Below are 15,487 nucleotides of genomic sequence, written 5' to 3' on the forward strand. Positions count from 1 at the left end.
TGCTCTTGATAGTATAGGTAGTATTAGGTAGGAGGATAATCATATAGTAAAGTTATTTTCTATACCAGTTTAAGATTGTTTCAATAAATGTTTGAAAAGCAAGATTCATATATTATTTTTGGGATTTACCTTGGGCATGCAAAAATAACGATGAAAGGGTAGATCTGTTTCCACAATTTCTTTGGGGAATAAAAGTGGTCCTGTTTGAGGTTGTGGTCTGATACCCTGGTAATGTTAGGGATTCAGATGGGGCACTATGAGCTAAGTAGGTGTTGAGCCAATATTTTCTGATGATGTGTACCGAGTCCCCATATTAAGTTTGCTGTACAGATGCACGGGCCTACTTAATTCGTAGGAACAGTATTACGCCAAGTTTTATAGGCCCATGAAGGTTGTAAGAATTACCAAAGGGAATATTATCACTCAGATGATTGATGTTGCAGTATTGACCATGTTGCCAAGCATGCATTCAAGTTCTTTCCCTTTCAAAGTGAAGGAGACTCTGTTTCTGAACAGGGGCATAACACTTTTGATATTCTGTTGGTTGTCACCGAAGAGAGTAATGAGTAAAACTACTGATGAAAGATTGGAATATGTTTGTGGTGAAACAACGAACCCTCTGACTTTGGAGCCTTAAGCTCCTCCTAATGTTTAAGGACCAGCTGGGAGAAGGCTGCATTGCAGATCCCATTGAGCATTTCTTGAACGCATACTCCATCATGGAGCATTCTCAAGGAATAATTTTTGTATTATAGCTTTAGCTGATCTACATTGGCTGCCGGTACAGCAGAGGATCGCCTTCAAGGCGTTATGCCTTGTATTTAGAGCGCTGCATGGATTCGGACCAATTCCACTTCAGAATCTTTTCTCATGGTATCAAACTGTCCGACCTTTGAGATCTTCATCGGCGTTCCTGGTGAGGACACCCAGGATTACTAGAGTAAGGATGGGTGGCCGGGCTTTTAGCTATACGGTCGCCACATTATGGAATTCCCTGCCTCTGGCACTGAGGAGCAGTCAAGATCTGCTCTCCTTTAAAAGGGATCTTAAGACCTACCTGTTCCCAAGAGCAATGTAAATACTTCTTCCGATGGTTTGATAGGGTCTCAGCGCCAGGATACCCTTTGGGTGACAGCTGCGCTTAACAAGAAATAAATACATACAAATACATACATACATACATACATTCTCTTTATTTGTCGTGCTGTTTTCCTGTTTTGAGGGGAAAGCGGAGTTGTATTCTTTACCTTTTTTTCCCTTTCCTAATTTTTCCCTTTTTCTGGTCTTCTGTTAATGTTGGCCTTGAACCTTTTACAAATGACAGTTAACAATTTTCTAGAATGTTTTTCTGAGTGGTCCTGTGAGATGCTTCTCTCCGATTTTCTGTCGGAACTTTTGGAATAAATCAATTTTCTCCAATTTGCCAGTGTGATTATTACACACAGCACTGTTTCCGGAGGAATACGTTTTACAGGTGAGCGTTAGCCTTTACCAGTCATTTTTAGGTCTCGTCTGGCGAAAGCGCTGTCGCCAGCGAGATCTATTGTTACTAACTTGCCTCGGAAGTTGGACAGGAGATGGGCACGCGCATGCTTTTTGACGATTGTAGTCTGTAGACGCGCTTTCAGGCACGCGGTGTGCACATATCCTGGCCCCCTTCCGTCCTCGCAAGCCAGCATGCAGTTTCACTTTCACTTTTTTTTTTTTTTTTAAACTCGCCCCATTGTTGGAGCGGCCCGCAATGGCGGGTCCGCTCAGGAAATAAACATTGAAACTGTGCCTTCATCGGCACAACCACTGGACAAAATTGAGAATCCCCCACTAACCCGGTCTGCGGGAGAATCCTCCTGAACGGCGGCTGGCTGCGGCGCGCTTCCGGAGCACTCCAGCAACTCTATACTTCTGCCAGCCCGACGCGGGGCTCTCTCCTTAGGCATGGGAGCCCGGCACTGATATCTGCCGCTCTTCACCCGGGCCCCCTCCTGGGTCCCGGGATTTCAGCTCCCGCACTTGCCCTCTGGCGCCGGGGCTCCCTCTTCACCACAGAAGCCCTGGAAGGGGACAGGCGCTGCCTGCACCGGCCGCACGCGCCGCCACTGGACACGCGAAAGTTGCAGGTACCACGCATGCGCGGGCAGCCCTCGCCCTCCCACTATGTGGAGCTGCTTTTTGTTTTGCTTGTTTTATGAAGTGAGTGAGGTTGTGTGCTTTCCTAGTCTGGGGGTGATGTCACAAGGTGAGTGGTGTTGTGTGATTCTCGTCTGGGGTTGTCATGAAGTGAGTGGGGTTGTGGTGTGTGCTTGTTTCGTCTGGGGATTGTGACTGTGAGGTGAGAGGGGATGTGTTGTCTCCGGCTTTACCCGCCAGCCTCACACTCGCTCTTTTCGTGTCATTTCTGCTGTATTTTGGTTTATGTTGAGGGCCTGTGTGGCCCCAGGGCCCTCCAGGTGTCCCCTGTCAGGTGTGACAGTTACTAAACCTGCTCATGTCACCATATGCTGGTAGCGGCTGCCCTGCATTCATAGGTAAATAATGGGACGAGTGACACTAAAAGTACCAGCATGCAATTGAACAAAGATGTCAGGCCTGTCAGAAGTTCCCATTTCGAAACAGGCCAGTCTGGGGTTTAGGGTGATACAAGTGGTGACTAGAAGGGCAGACTGAAAACCAGGATGTAAATATTGTGTGACCTGGCATACATTTACAGACAATCACTCTAAATAGAACGTAACACGGATGCCGCATAACTTCACTATATAGAATTAGCCCCTCCTGGTTTTTCTGCTGCTGTGGTTAATAGTAACGTACTGTGTTTTCAAACAGCGATTCCAATTGCATCAGAGGCCCGCGGAGCCTTTGAAAGCGGGCCTTGGTAATGTGTCTTAGTTGTGTGCACCGAATCGGTCTGGGGAGCACGGGCTCGTCGTGGAGTGTTGAAAAGGAAAAAAGGGGAAACGGAGGAAAATAAGAATTTCTGTTTGCGTTTGAAAATGTTTGATGCTCGGAAAAGCCCTTGGCCAGAGCAGGCTCGCGCCCGTGGTCTGATATGATCCTTTTGTGAATGTAAAACTAACTATACTGTTTCTTCCGAGAGTCTTGGGTTGGTGGTGGGTAGAGCACGGGGTGTGAAATGTGTAAACGAACACGAGATCACTTACACGATGACAGTGCAAATGCATTTTGTGTATATTTGTGACGCAGTCTATGTCCAGAACCCAGTAGAATGAGACCATCACTTCCAGGTTGTCATAAGGAGATTTTTCATTGACTGTTTGTACAGGCGACGTCACATTGGCACTGATATCGGAATGACATGTTATCATGCGTCGCTCTGCTGTGACGTTACAAAGGGAGCTAATGTGTGCAATAATATATACTGCATACTTTTAGTAAACAAAAACAATATAAAAATGTCATTTACAATGCTAATAGCTCAAAACAATGTCACTGCGAGACCTATTGCGTTGTAAATGCTGGTTAAACAGGGATTCCAAATTTGCAATGCTGTCCAAAAACAAACTTTCTTTGCAAAGTACATCCTCGCCCTTTACAAGCTCCATGTAATTGTTCCTTATCTAGTTTGAAGAATGTTAAACTCTATATTTTCATCCAGACTGCAGCCTGTTGTTGTCCTATTTGAGCATTCTGGATAGTTTTCTTTCTAGACTGTTTTCTGAATTATCGAGGTTTCATCTCACCCAGCCCATTTTGTCAAGTGGACCTTCATCACTACTATGCAAACCGTGTACCTATATCTTGATCATGTACACAGTAGCCATTATGAAATTGTACAGCTCTTCCCAGCTCTAGTGACGCTGTTGGACATTTCATACAGAGGGAGAAGATGGCTGATTCTCTCTTGCTTACCATCTCTGGAAAGTTGTTACAGCATTAAGAGCAACTAGTTAACTTAACATCTGTTTCAGATGCATTTTGCTACTTATGATTGTGGTGATCCCTGTGAGAAGTTGGCCTGGTATATGCTCGTCACTAGTTAGTGGCCACCTTGCACCAGTACAATTTGACTCTTATGGTAGATAGGTTTAAGACAACCTTTTAAAGAAAGCTATCCTAGTGGTAGCTGTGGAGAGCAGCCTTCAGGCTAAGTCTTTAGAGGAATGTAAAGCAGCTTGTTTTACCTTATAATCTCTTGAATCACTAAATGAAAGGACACCACACAAGTATAGTAATAAATATATATATATATATATTTTATATATAGACACTCTACTAATCTCTTTTTGAGATTAGAAGTCAAGGACAAATGCACAAATCAACATTTCACAAGTTAAGCACAAATATGGCTGGGGCCCTGGGGCGTACCAGACCGTATACTAAAAAAGAGACTTAAGAATATCGACTTGCAAGGGGACAAGGCCTAGGGCCTTCAGAAGCGCTGGGGCCTCACTAATCCACCCAAGGCAGGTAAGTAAAGGACCCACGGGAGACACATGCAGTGTGAGAACACAGCCGCGGATCCCAATAGACTTCAATGGAGCAAGTCGCGGATGGAATTTTAAAGTTTTAGGATACTTTGGGAGAGTCTACAAGCAAGTCACTTACAGGGGAAGTAGTTCTAGAGCCATCATACACAAGAGCACTGTAGTGCTGGAGTTACCTCACCCAGGGAAGCCGGGTGCATAGGTGTCTTTTGGTGTCTGGTCGCGGCGTCGTTTTCAGTGGGAGCCAAAGAAGACTTGCTGCTTGTGAAGACAGGAGAAGTGTCCGATGGAATCCAAGGCTGGATTCAGAAGAAAGAAGACCTGAAAGCAGAGGGGACAGTGTTCAAAGTCACTTGGCAGTGACCCGGGGAAAGGAAGATGGATGCCCAGAGTCGTCGGGTGATTTCAGGTGATCACGGGTGTCTTGACTCTTCAGCCACGAGGTCCAGGAGGCGTCGTCGACGACCAGGAGCTGGATTCGGCGTGTCCCACGAAGTCTGCAGCTTACTGCGGTGTCTGCGACCAGATTGGAGCCAACAAGCCTTGGCAACAGCAAGTCTCCTGGAAAGTGTAAAAAGTCAGCGGTGCAGACCAGCAAGGTCTGAGGGACTCACCCAGCGAGGGTAATTCAGGGCAGACCTGGAACAACCAGGGGAGCCCTTTGGTTCTGTAGAAAAGTCTTCTGGGGACCCACAAGCCAGCTGGCAAGGGATCGTGAAGACTCCTCGGGAGGATTCTTTTACCAGGAGCCCGCGGTCACCCGGGACGAGGTAGGCCTTTGATCTTCGGAGGAAATCCTGCTGGAGGCTTGGACCACACGTGGGCCAATGCACTAGTTCGTAGAAAGTCGTGAAGGGGTTGTACTCGAAAATAGTGCCCGGTACCCAGGTATTGCAGTTCCTCGTCACTCGTGGGGTCCACTTGCCTCAGCGTCGCTGGGGACTCACGTTGGCCTTGGAGAAGTCAGGAAATCCACTTCCGGGGCTGCAGGGACTTCGGACTCCGGCGGGAGCGGGAAAGTTTGGAACCATTGATTCAAAGTTTTGGTCCCTGCCAAGCAGGGGAGTCACTCCTTGACTCCAAGGGAGATTCTTCAGTCTTCCAGAGGTAGTGGAACGTCGAAGGTCCAGGATTCTTCTTCAGAGCGTCGTCCAGGGATATCTAGTTTGCAATGGCAAGGGTTCCCTAACTTATACTACAAGGAAGGGAGGGACTAGCTCTATGACCCCACCTATGGGAGGGTCAGGTGAGTGGGTGGCTACACCCACTTCCCTTTGTCCAGTTTCGCGCCAGAGCAGGGGCTGGTAGCCCCTGTACCGGTTTGAGCTGGCATATGCACAGAGGAGCCTACTGCTCCCCCAGTGCAGGACTTCAAAGCACTCTAGGAGTGCACCCACCCAGCCCAAATACACTAAATCCTCTCTGGAAGGTGGTTACACCTCCCTGTGACAGGATGCCTATTGTTGGGCCTCCTCCACTGCGAGTTTCGGTCAGCAGCAGGAGGGCAGCCCAGTGTCTGCTGTTGGCATCCATTTTGTGATGCCAGGGCTCTTCAGGATTCTACCGTTTTTCCACAGTGGGTACTTGTCTATCCCTCTAGAAGGGTGGGATCATACTCCCACACCAGTTACTGGTGTAAGGGTATGATTCCAAAGCGTTTGACATCAAACACAACATGTTTTGATGCAGCCATCCCAAAGTTAGCATTTACCGCTAGGTTATAATGCACGAGTATATGGTTTAACCGCATCGACAAACGGCTACAGAGAATGGGCTCTGAGAGCTGCAGAGGGGCCCTGCTCAGGCAGAGGCACCCCCTCACATGGAAACCAAGCACCCTGACCTCAGGATTGATAGGGCCTGCCTTGGGGGTGACTGATAAGTTTATATGTGTGTGTAAGGTGAGATATAGGGAACCAATACCTCAGTGAGGAGTGCTAACACTACCTCACCCAGGCTGCAGTAGCAGTCCTGTGGTGTCAGATTTAGTCTGCTTCCCAGGGGTGGCCTAATACATGCTTCAGCCCCTGGTAGGCTTCTGAAGTACCTATGCCCTTGGTACCCAAGGTACCATTTCCTAGGGGCTCATAAGGTTCCACAGTTTCCAATCACTAGTGCATCTAATATGCACTCCAAGTTGTTTAGAGAACAGAGAGGCTGGGGCCCTGATTAGCAGGGTCCCAGCCAGACTATAGCCAGAAACCAGTGTAAACATCAGAAAAAAAGTGGGGGCAACATAAGTGCAGATCCTTCTCTCCTACAATCCCCCCCCCCTTTTTTCCCCATTGTGCTAACCAATGTGTACATTTTACCAGTATACTATTGATTCCATCTTCATGATGTCACTTTATAGCGCAAATTCTGCATTTAAAATAATGGAGGGGTCTATGCCTGATCACATTTTTATTGGACAATTGCCAACTGCAACAGTGTAGTGCTGCCTCGGTGATCTTTCCGGTAGGACCCAGAGATTAAACCATAGACTAAAGGCATGTTTGCTCAGTTCTATTCCCTCCTTTGAAACTTCAACCTACAATGATCCATTAGCGTTTGGATGGAAGAGTAGAGGGGACACCATTACCTTTTGCCAAATAGGAAGTCAATCCACATAATCTTACAAGACGTTTTTAAGAAATTGGATTATGAATTGGGGTGAGTAACTACCCACCTCGAGGAAATGTCCAAACCCTTATCCGTGCGAATCCTCGGTCACTAAATTAATCTGATCTCAACTCCAGACAGGCTTAACCTTGGGTAATTTCGAAGTATATATGCAGCACCAAAACAGTATTAAAGTCCAATGCAAAACAATACACAATCCACATAAGAAAAAGAGTAACCTTTATAATATTGGCCTCCAAAATGACAATCCAATAAGGGACACAGGAAATATGATTTTTTAAATGTGTAAAACTCCAGGGCCTCAGGGTAGGCACTTAGGCGCTCACAGGGTGTCGGACAGAAGTCAACAGCTGGGTCGATTTCAGGTCCTGTAGCCACTGGGCTGCTGGGTACTTCAGGAAAAGGCCTCTTGTTGTTTTCCCCCAGTCACACAGGAGGCCAGAAAACTGGCCTCTTAAATCCATTTCTTTGTCCTGGGTATAAGGGGAAGCAGGTACAGTCCTTCAGACATCCTCTGCTGTTGCAGACAGCAGGTCAAGTCCTCAGATCATCTTCCACGGGTCCAAAAGGTGGTCTGAAGTGGGTGCCTGGAGGTGCCCCATATGTGCCTAGCACTAGCCAGTGAGTGGGGGTGACACCTGATCCATCCCTTACCAATGCTGTTGAAGTTCCCAGGCCTGACTTATGTTTTGCAGGAGTTCTTGTTTGCTTTATTGCACCTATTCAAATGTCACATGTCTGCATTTTCTAGATGGTGAAAATATTTGGGTACTCTAAACTTGGTCTGGGTGTGTATGGGAGGGGCAAGTATACTGTGGTAATTGTTGTGTTATCATACACCTCACTCTAAAATCCCGTTTTGGCATGCACTATACCCACAACAGCACAGGCTGGTAGGTCAAAAGCAGGGTCATTCATCAACCAAACAGGTAATATACAAGGATTGTCATGGCATCATGTTCTCTCCCTTTCAAGTGTGCTCCAATTGGTATATGTGGCTCAATACACATGTGCTGTCAAAAGTAGGCCCACAGCTCCCACCGTGCATGTTCTGCTGAACTCGGAGGAGTCGTCATATTTTTTTATTTCGGTTAAATAAAACCATAAAGGGTACATTATAAACATTTGAAATGGTAATGCAGTAAAACTTGCAGTTTCATTGTGCAAAACAATTTTAAGAAACTGAGGAATTTCGGTCCAATAATACAAAACTTATCATATGTTCTTTAAGATCCATAATATTATTAAAAAAAAGGATAAGATTGTGAAAACCTAAATAACAGGGTACAAAGCCAGTCATAAAAACAATTGGAACAGTACATTAAGTATACATGAAAGTCTTCTCTGCCCATTCAGGCCTGCCTATTGTCTACTCCTGCCAGGCATATCACACCTATTCAAGGCTGATCACTGCCAGGGTGAAGCTGGAAAGCCAATGCAAGTCAGGCTCCAGGAACTTCAGGCAGAGAAAAGGAAACTTTTTTTTTTTAAATTACTGTACCTTAATATTTTATAAAGCTTCTACTTCAGCTTTGAATCGAATTCTTTTAGAACTATTAAAGTTATTTAACTATTTTTCTAGATTCTCCCATGCTCATGATTCAGTATTAGTATTTTAATCTGTACTCTGACTTTCTCAATAGGACAGCTAAGCCTACCACAGTGAAAATAGCTTTTTGGCCTAGTCACTGTGTGGATGTGGTAATAACTATACTTATCTCACTTTTTAATACTATGCACCCTACCTTGTAGACAGCAAGGCTTACATAGGGGTGACTCTAATATTATAAAGGACTTTTTTTTTTACCTGTCAAATATTTTGCCAGGGTACATTACAGGATTTACACTGCAAAAGTCAGAAGACCGTGGTAGACCTGAGCCATGATTGCACTGCCACTGATGTGGCGGCACAGAATGTGCTGCAGGTCACAAGTGGCCTTAAAGTTCCAGGCCCTCTGTACACTCGATACTCCATACACTAGGGACTTGCAAACCAGTTAAACATGGTTAAAAAAGGGGTAAGCCAATTTTACCATATTTAAAGGGGGAGCACATGCTCTTTAGTACTGGTTGATAGGGGTAAGGTGTACAGAGTTCTAAAGCCAACAAAAATAACGTCCTGCAAAAGCTGAAAAATCTGGTATGACCACGCAGAAAAGACAGATTTCATACATAGCTGAAAGATGGAGAACATAATTTATTATAGAGGCGAGTAATCTTTGTAGTTTCTATGCATTTAAAGCTGCAATTCAGTTTCTTACATGTTGCCTGTTTTGGTAGAAAGCAAAAAGAAACTACAAAAGGTGCCACTATATTAAGCATATTCTATAACTGTAATTCAAGTTTCTATTTTGTCTGTGTGCTGAAGTTAAACGTAGTTCACTGTTTTTGTGTACTTGCTTTTAATCCATAAACTTAACTTATTGAATGATGCATTACAGTAAACCAGGCATGTCTTTGCTTCTGCATAAAAGCAAGAGAGGCAATTAAATCTCCACTTGATGGTCCACAATAATACCCGCGACCCTGCCATGAAACCAGTATGATCTCAGTGTTCTTTATATCTATAACAGGGTGCCTCAAGGGAGAGGAATGATGCCAGATAACACCAGACGCTTCACTTGCAAATGGAAACAGCTTTTCCACTTCATGGGAACCAGCACCTTCTCAGAGTACACTGTGGTGGCAGACATTTCTGTTGCAAAGATTGGCGACTCTGCTCCCTTTGACAAAGTTTGCCTGCTTGGCTGTGGCATTTCCACGGGCTACGGTGCTGTCAATACAGCCAAGGTGAAGTCTTTTTTTTATTATGTTTTCCTACATTATGATAATTCTTTCTTGCACAGGTTGGCATTTAGAAGATGCCCTAGCCGTGGATGGTCCATTCAAAACCGTTTCGTTTTACATCAAAAATAGGGTTAGATCAGTCATTGCTTATTTTCACCCTTTTGCTTTTATCAGGGTCAGGGGCCCTAGACTGGTTAAAAAGTTCGCGGGATGAAAACTAAAAGCTATTCTCATTGAATGCCAGTGTAAATGTGATTGAAGCGTTTTTAACATGTAACCTGGTAGTTCATAGTGAAGGGCATCCATGTACTCACTTATGCATCTGGATGATAAGTTTTACATGAGTAGTAGGGCTAAACTTTGAGTGGTTGTTTACGGGTCCCTTTTGTAAGCAGTGAAAGAAAATTCTAAATGTACCCACCATATAAGTAAACCGATGATTGGCTTACAGTTCATGTTCTCCAGTATTGGGGTGTCTTTCATAGATTCACATGCTTGAATATTCCCCGTCGTCGGAGTGGGAGTCCCACGGTAAATAATATAGCAATATATACAGCCATAATATATATATATATACATAAGTAATCATATAAAACAGAGATATAAGTAAGTAATAACATCAAGAATGTCCCTATATGAAATTTCCATAGAGATACATGGAAAGAGAAAAAAGACATTCGTAGTCTATCTCTGTCATTATGTTAGTCCGAACTCCGGCCAATCAGGCGCCAGCTCCTCTCTAGAACCTTCTCCTCAGAGCTCCTCACCTCAGATTTTCTACCGCACGTCGTGTGAAAGGGAGTCTCCCTGAGCTCTGCTCAGTTTTTTCTCTTCAGGATGACTTCAAGTAAGAAGTCTTTGTTTAGACCTTGTTCTTTTGTGGAAAGCTACGTTATTCTCAGAAGATCCACACAGTAAGTGTATTTACTGTCTTTACCCTACCATGAAGTGGGTGAATATAAATTCTGTAGAATTTTTTCTACAAAAACTCTGAAAGACAGGGAAGGCCGTCTCTTGTTGTGGCTCCAGAGACTTAAGGATAAATATGAAGTAATTTTCTGAGGTAGAAAACTTTACTTCTGGCCGTTCCCACACAGCCTCAAAACGCAGTAGTGTACAGGAGTTACCTACTCCTTCCTTAAAAGAAGAAAATGTCTCTGACTATGACATCTGCCACTTCTTCTTCTTTGAATACTGCTGTGTCGCCCACGAGACATAGTTCTCAGGCTAGTGAGGTTTTCAACTTTCCAGTTTTTTCAAAGATGGCTTCATCGTCTACGATGGCTCCGTCTACGATGGCTCCGTCTACGAGGGCTCCGTCTACGAGGGCTCCGTCTACGAGGGCTCCGTCTACGAGGGCTCCGTCTACGAGGGCTCCGTCTACGAGGGCTCCGTCTACGAGGGCTCCGTCTACGAGGGCTCCGTCTACGAGGGCTCCGTCTACGAGGGCTCCGTCTACGGGGGCTCCGTCGACGAGGGCTCCGTCGACGAGGGCTCCGTCGACGAGGGCTCCGTCGACGAGGGCTCCGTCGACGAGGGCTCCGTCGACGAGGGCTCCGTCGACGGTGATTCCGTCGACGATGGCTCCGTCGACGATGGCTCCGTCGACGATGGCTCCGTCGACGGTGGCTCCGTCTACGGTGGTTCCGTCTACGGTGGTTCCGTCTACGGTGGTTCCGTCTACGGTGGTTCCGTCTACGGTGGTTCCGTCTACGGTGGTTCCATCGGCAATGAATCTTTCGATGGTGGTTTCCGTCGACGATGGTTCCGTAGAAGATTCCGTCTACAAAGATCTCTTCAATAGCCTTCTATGCCTCAGAGCCCGTTGACTGCAGTCTCATCGGTAAAAATAAGGGTTTAAAAAAGACGACTTCTGCACAGAGGTCATTAAAAATCCAAATCTCTTCGACATATACAGCGACTACTTCGTCCTTTGCTGCTGTTCCTTTATTACCATTACCACCGAGTACTTGACAAGAAAGGTCGGGTGAAGTTATATCGGTGGAGGATTCCCGCCTTCCTTAACCATTGTTTTACCACTGACTCAGATCAAGATTCAGAAGAAGGTTTAGCTGAATCGGTTGTGACAACTATAATCGGCGGTTTTTCCTTTATCACCACAAGTGTCTGTGGTTCCGCTTACTCCAGTGGTGCCAACAACTATATCTGAACCGGTACCGGCTCCAATACTTTCTGTGGTAATACCTACAGTACCGCTGAGACATTCTTCAACTCGGACAGTACCTCCTCATGATACTGAAGAAGAAGAAGAAATTCCTCAGGACAGGGAGGATGGTGAGATTCTCGATGATGGTGGCGATGCTGATGATGATGATGATGGTATGGCGGAGTGGGATAACTATCATGCCCAAACACCATCTCCCTCTCCGGTGCTACCTGGTGACTCACCACCTGTTGATATGCAAGTTCCACCAGTTAAGGGATAGGACAGCACGAACGTTCAAATTAACGAAGGATTATTTCCTGTACGATTTCAAAGATCAGCCTGTTAAACAAACACATACAATCCCTATAATCGAATTTATTGGGGAGGAAGGCAAAAAGATTATGGAGGCCTCATAGTCTTCCAGCACGGGTGCCTTGATTGGAGAAAAAGGTACAAATCACCATTAGGAGCACCAGCGTGCCTCACTGGTCAAGCGAAGCCAGATTCTGTAGTCACACAGGCAGAGCAACGCCGGGCTAGAAACCCTGCATCTACGATCACTGCACCACCTGATCGTGGTGGACGTCGTTTGGATGCCATAGGGTGAAAATTCTCTTCGATGGCTTCCACCATGGTGAGAGCGGCTAATGCTTTGGCCATCCTGGGTCGTTAGGACCGTCAAGTATGGGCGGATATGTCAACACTAGTTGAGCAACTGCCGGAACCGTCAAAGACCATGGCATATGACGAAGAAGAGGTTTTATTCGGAGATCAGGTGGATGAAGCTCTCCAATCGATAAAGAAAGATACAGATACTGCTCGCTCTCTGGGCACATTGCAATTTTGATAACAACCCTTTCGGGGTGCACGCGGACGCGGCACCTCTATTTTCGAAGAGGAATCCATCAATATCGACCTTATAACCAGGGTTCAAACCGATATTCCTCTAACCAACAGCAAACTTCTCGACAGCAGTCTTCCAAGACTTACAGAGGAAAATCCTCTTACAAGGGTTACACTCCTAAGAGACATGACTTCCATCAGTCCCAGAAAATTGGAGATCGAATCTATCGGTACTATTTTCAATGGTCCTCCATACAAGGAACCGTTGGGTTTTGGAAATTATAGCAAGAGGTCACACTTTGGAGTTCATCGAATTCCCTCCACCCACACCACCTACCGGACTGCCACCGGCTCATATCAAAGAACTGTTACAAGTTCAATTTCTATAACACAAGGGAGCCATAGGAGTAGTACCAAGATTTCAAAAGAGGGAAAGGATTTATTCCCGATTCTTCCTTATCACCAAAAGGAAGGGGGAATGGAAGCCCATTCTAGATCTGAGGGCTCTCAGCAGGTATCTAAAGAAACATTCTTTTCGTAGGCGAACGCATGTAGAGATCTTGCGATTATTTTCACAAGGAGATTTCATGGAAACAATCAACCTCCAAGATGCATATTTACATATCTCCATACTACGACAACATCGGAAATTTCTTCGTTTTCGAGTGGGTCGAGGGGATTTTCCAGTTCAAAGTTTACCATTCGGACTGCGCTCGGCCCCTCGAGGGTTTACAAGGGTGCTAGCCCCTGTGGTAGCGTCCTACGTTCCAGGGTGTTCAGATCTTTCCATTTCTGGACGACTATCTCCTAAAATCACAATCGAAAGTTCAACTTCTACAACACACACATCTTTGACAGGAGGTGGTTTCGCGCCTTAGGGCTCTCCATAAATACCACAAAGTCCCATCTACTGCCTTCTCATCGCACGGATTTTCTGGGAGCAACTTTAGACACAGTGTCAGCAAGGGCACTTCTCTCCCAAGACCGTCTTCAAAAAATTCTCCGACTGGTAACCCTTATCAGATCAAAAAGACCCGTTTCTGTAAGAATATTGAAGTCCTTTCTGAAAATGGCGTCATCATGCATTGCATTGATCCCTCATTACAGATTACAGACACGCCCCATCCAAGGAGTACTGGATGTCCAAGAACGCCAGGTTACAGGTTCTTTGAACGATGTTGTAAACGTCACAGATCGGATGAAGTTGGCGCAAAGGTGGTGGACGCAACTGTTAAATCTAACGGAAGGCATTTCTCTTCTGACAATGGTACCAGACATGACAATAACAGACGCCTCTCTGGAAGGATGGGGTGCTCATTTGGAGGTTTTTATCAATAAAAGGAAAATGGTCAATATGTCAAAAAAAAAAAAAAAAAAAAAACCTGGCACTTCTACAGGTTGGATCTCATGGCTATATATTGCTGGCTCTCAAAGCTTTTCATCCTTTAATCCAAGGAGAATCAGTCCTGATACAGACAGACTATACAACCTGCATGCACTATATAAACAAGCAGGGCAGGATAAAATCTCCGAAACTGTCTCGACTAGCTCAGTCGATTTGGGATTGGTCTATCAACCATCGCATCACGATATGCAGCAGTTAATCGACCGGGGGTATCCAATATCCTGGCGGATTCCCTGAGCGGGTCCTCCTCATCGACCCATGAATGGGAGTTGCATCAACCAACTCTAGAGAGGATATTTCAACGATGGGGTCGCCCACAGCTGGATCTCTTTGCCACACTAGAGAACCGGAAATGCCGTGATTACGCAAGCTGGCTTCCCCACAAAAGATCTCTGGGCAATGCCTTTTGATGGACTGGTACGATCTGTTTGACTACGTTTTTTCTTTCCCCAATCCCACTCGTACCTCGAGTTTCTGTGGTAGATGCGGAGGCAACCTTGCCATCTACTTCTATAGCCCCCCGTTGGCCTCGGCAGGCATGGTTCTCAGAACTACTCCTATTGTCTCAATCCGAACCAATCATTCTACAGCCTCGTGCAGATCTACTCACGATGGACAAGGGGAAAATTGGTCATCCGAATCCCTCCTCACTGAGCGTATCAGCTTGGAACCTGAGCACTGTGAATTTGCCCATTTGGATACTCCACAGGACTGTAGAGACATTTTAGCTCAGGCGAGGGCTCCTTCTACGGTGAAAACGTACAAATTAATGTGGAAAAGTGTTCCCCACTGGTGTGCATCTAATGGGGTGCACCCGTTTTCACTCCACACCAGAACAATTTTTACCGTTCTTCTTGCATTTAGCTAACTCCGGGTTTCTCTCATGCAACCTTTAGGGGTTTTTTCTGGCGGCAATTTTCCGTTTCCGTCAGGATGGTTCAACTTCCCTTTTTGTTTCTTCAAGGATTATCCATCAATTCGTCTAGGGGTTATTTTGTAAATCTCCTCCATTGTGGCATCTGAACATCGTATTGGCTCAACTAATGAGACCACCGTACGAACCGATTCACAAGGTCGAGTTGTAGTATCTAACCTGGAAGGTGGCTTTTTTTCGGGTGCTAACGTCTTCACGTCGCGTCCGTGACATTCATGCATTTACAATAAATCCACCTTTTTCCTACAGTTCAAACCAGATTCTGTAGTAGTGCGTACAGATCCAAA

General features: G+C 45.6%; 1 long non-coding RNA gene across 1 annotated transcript in view; it reads left to right on the forward strand.

The window, feature by feature from the left end:
* LOC146866139 (uncharacterized) overlaps positions 1-15,487 on the forward strand; it is a 74,107-nt gene that overhangs the window by 33,953 nt on the left and 24,667 nt on the right. The window contains exon 4 of the long non-coding RNA XR_014970529.1: positions 9,638-9,854. This is a non-coding gene — a long non-coding RNA (uncharacterized LOC146866139). The remainder of the gene's footprint in view (positions 1-9,637; positions 9,855-15,487) is intronic.

The sequence above is a fragment of the Triturus cristatus genome, chromosome 2_1 (genome assembly GCF_964204655.1).
Source record: "Triturus cristatus chromosome 2_1, aTriCri1.1, whole genome shotgun sequence".
NCBI classification, from domain to species: domain Eukaryota; kingdom Metazoa; phylum Chordata; class Amphibia; order Caudata; family Salamandridae; genus Triturus; species Triturus cristatus.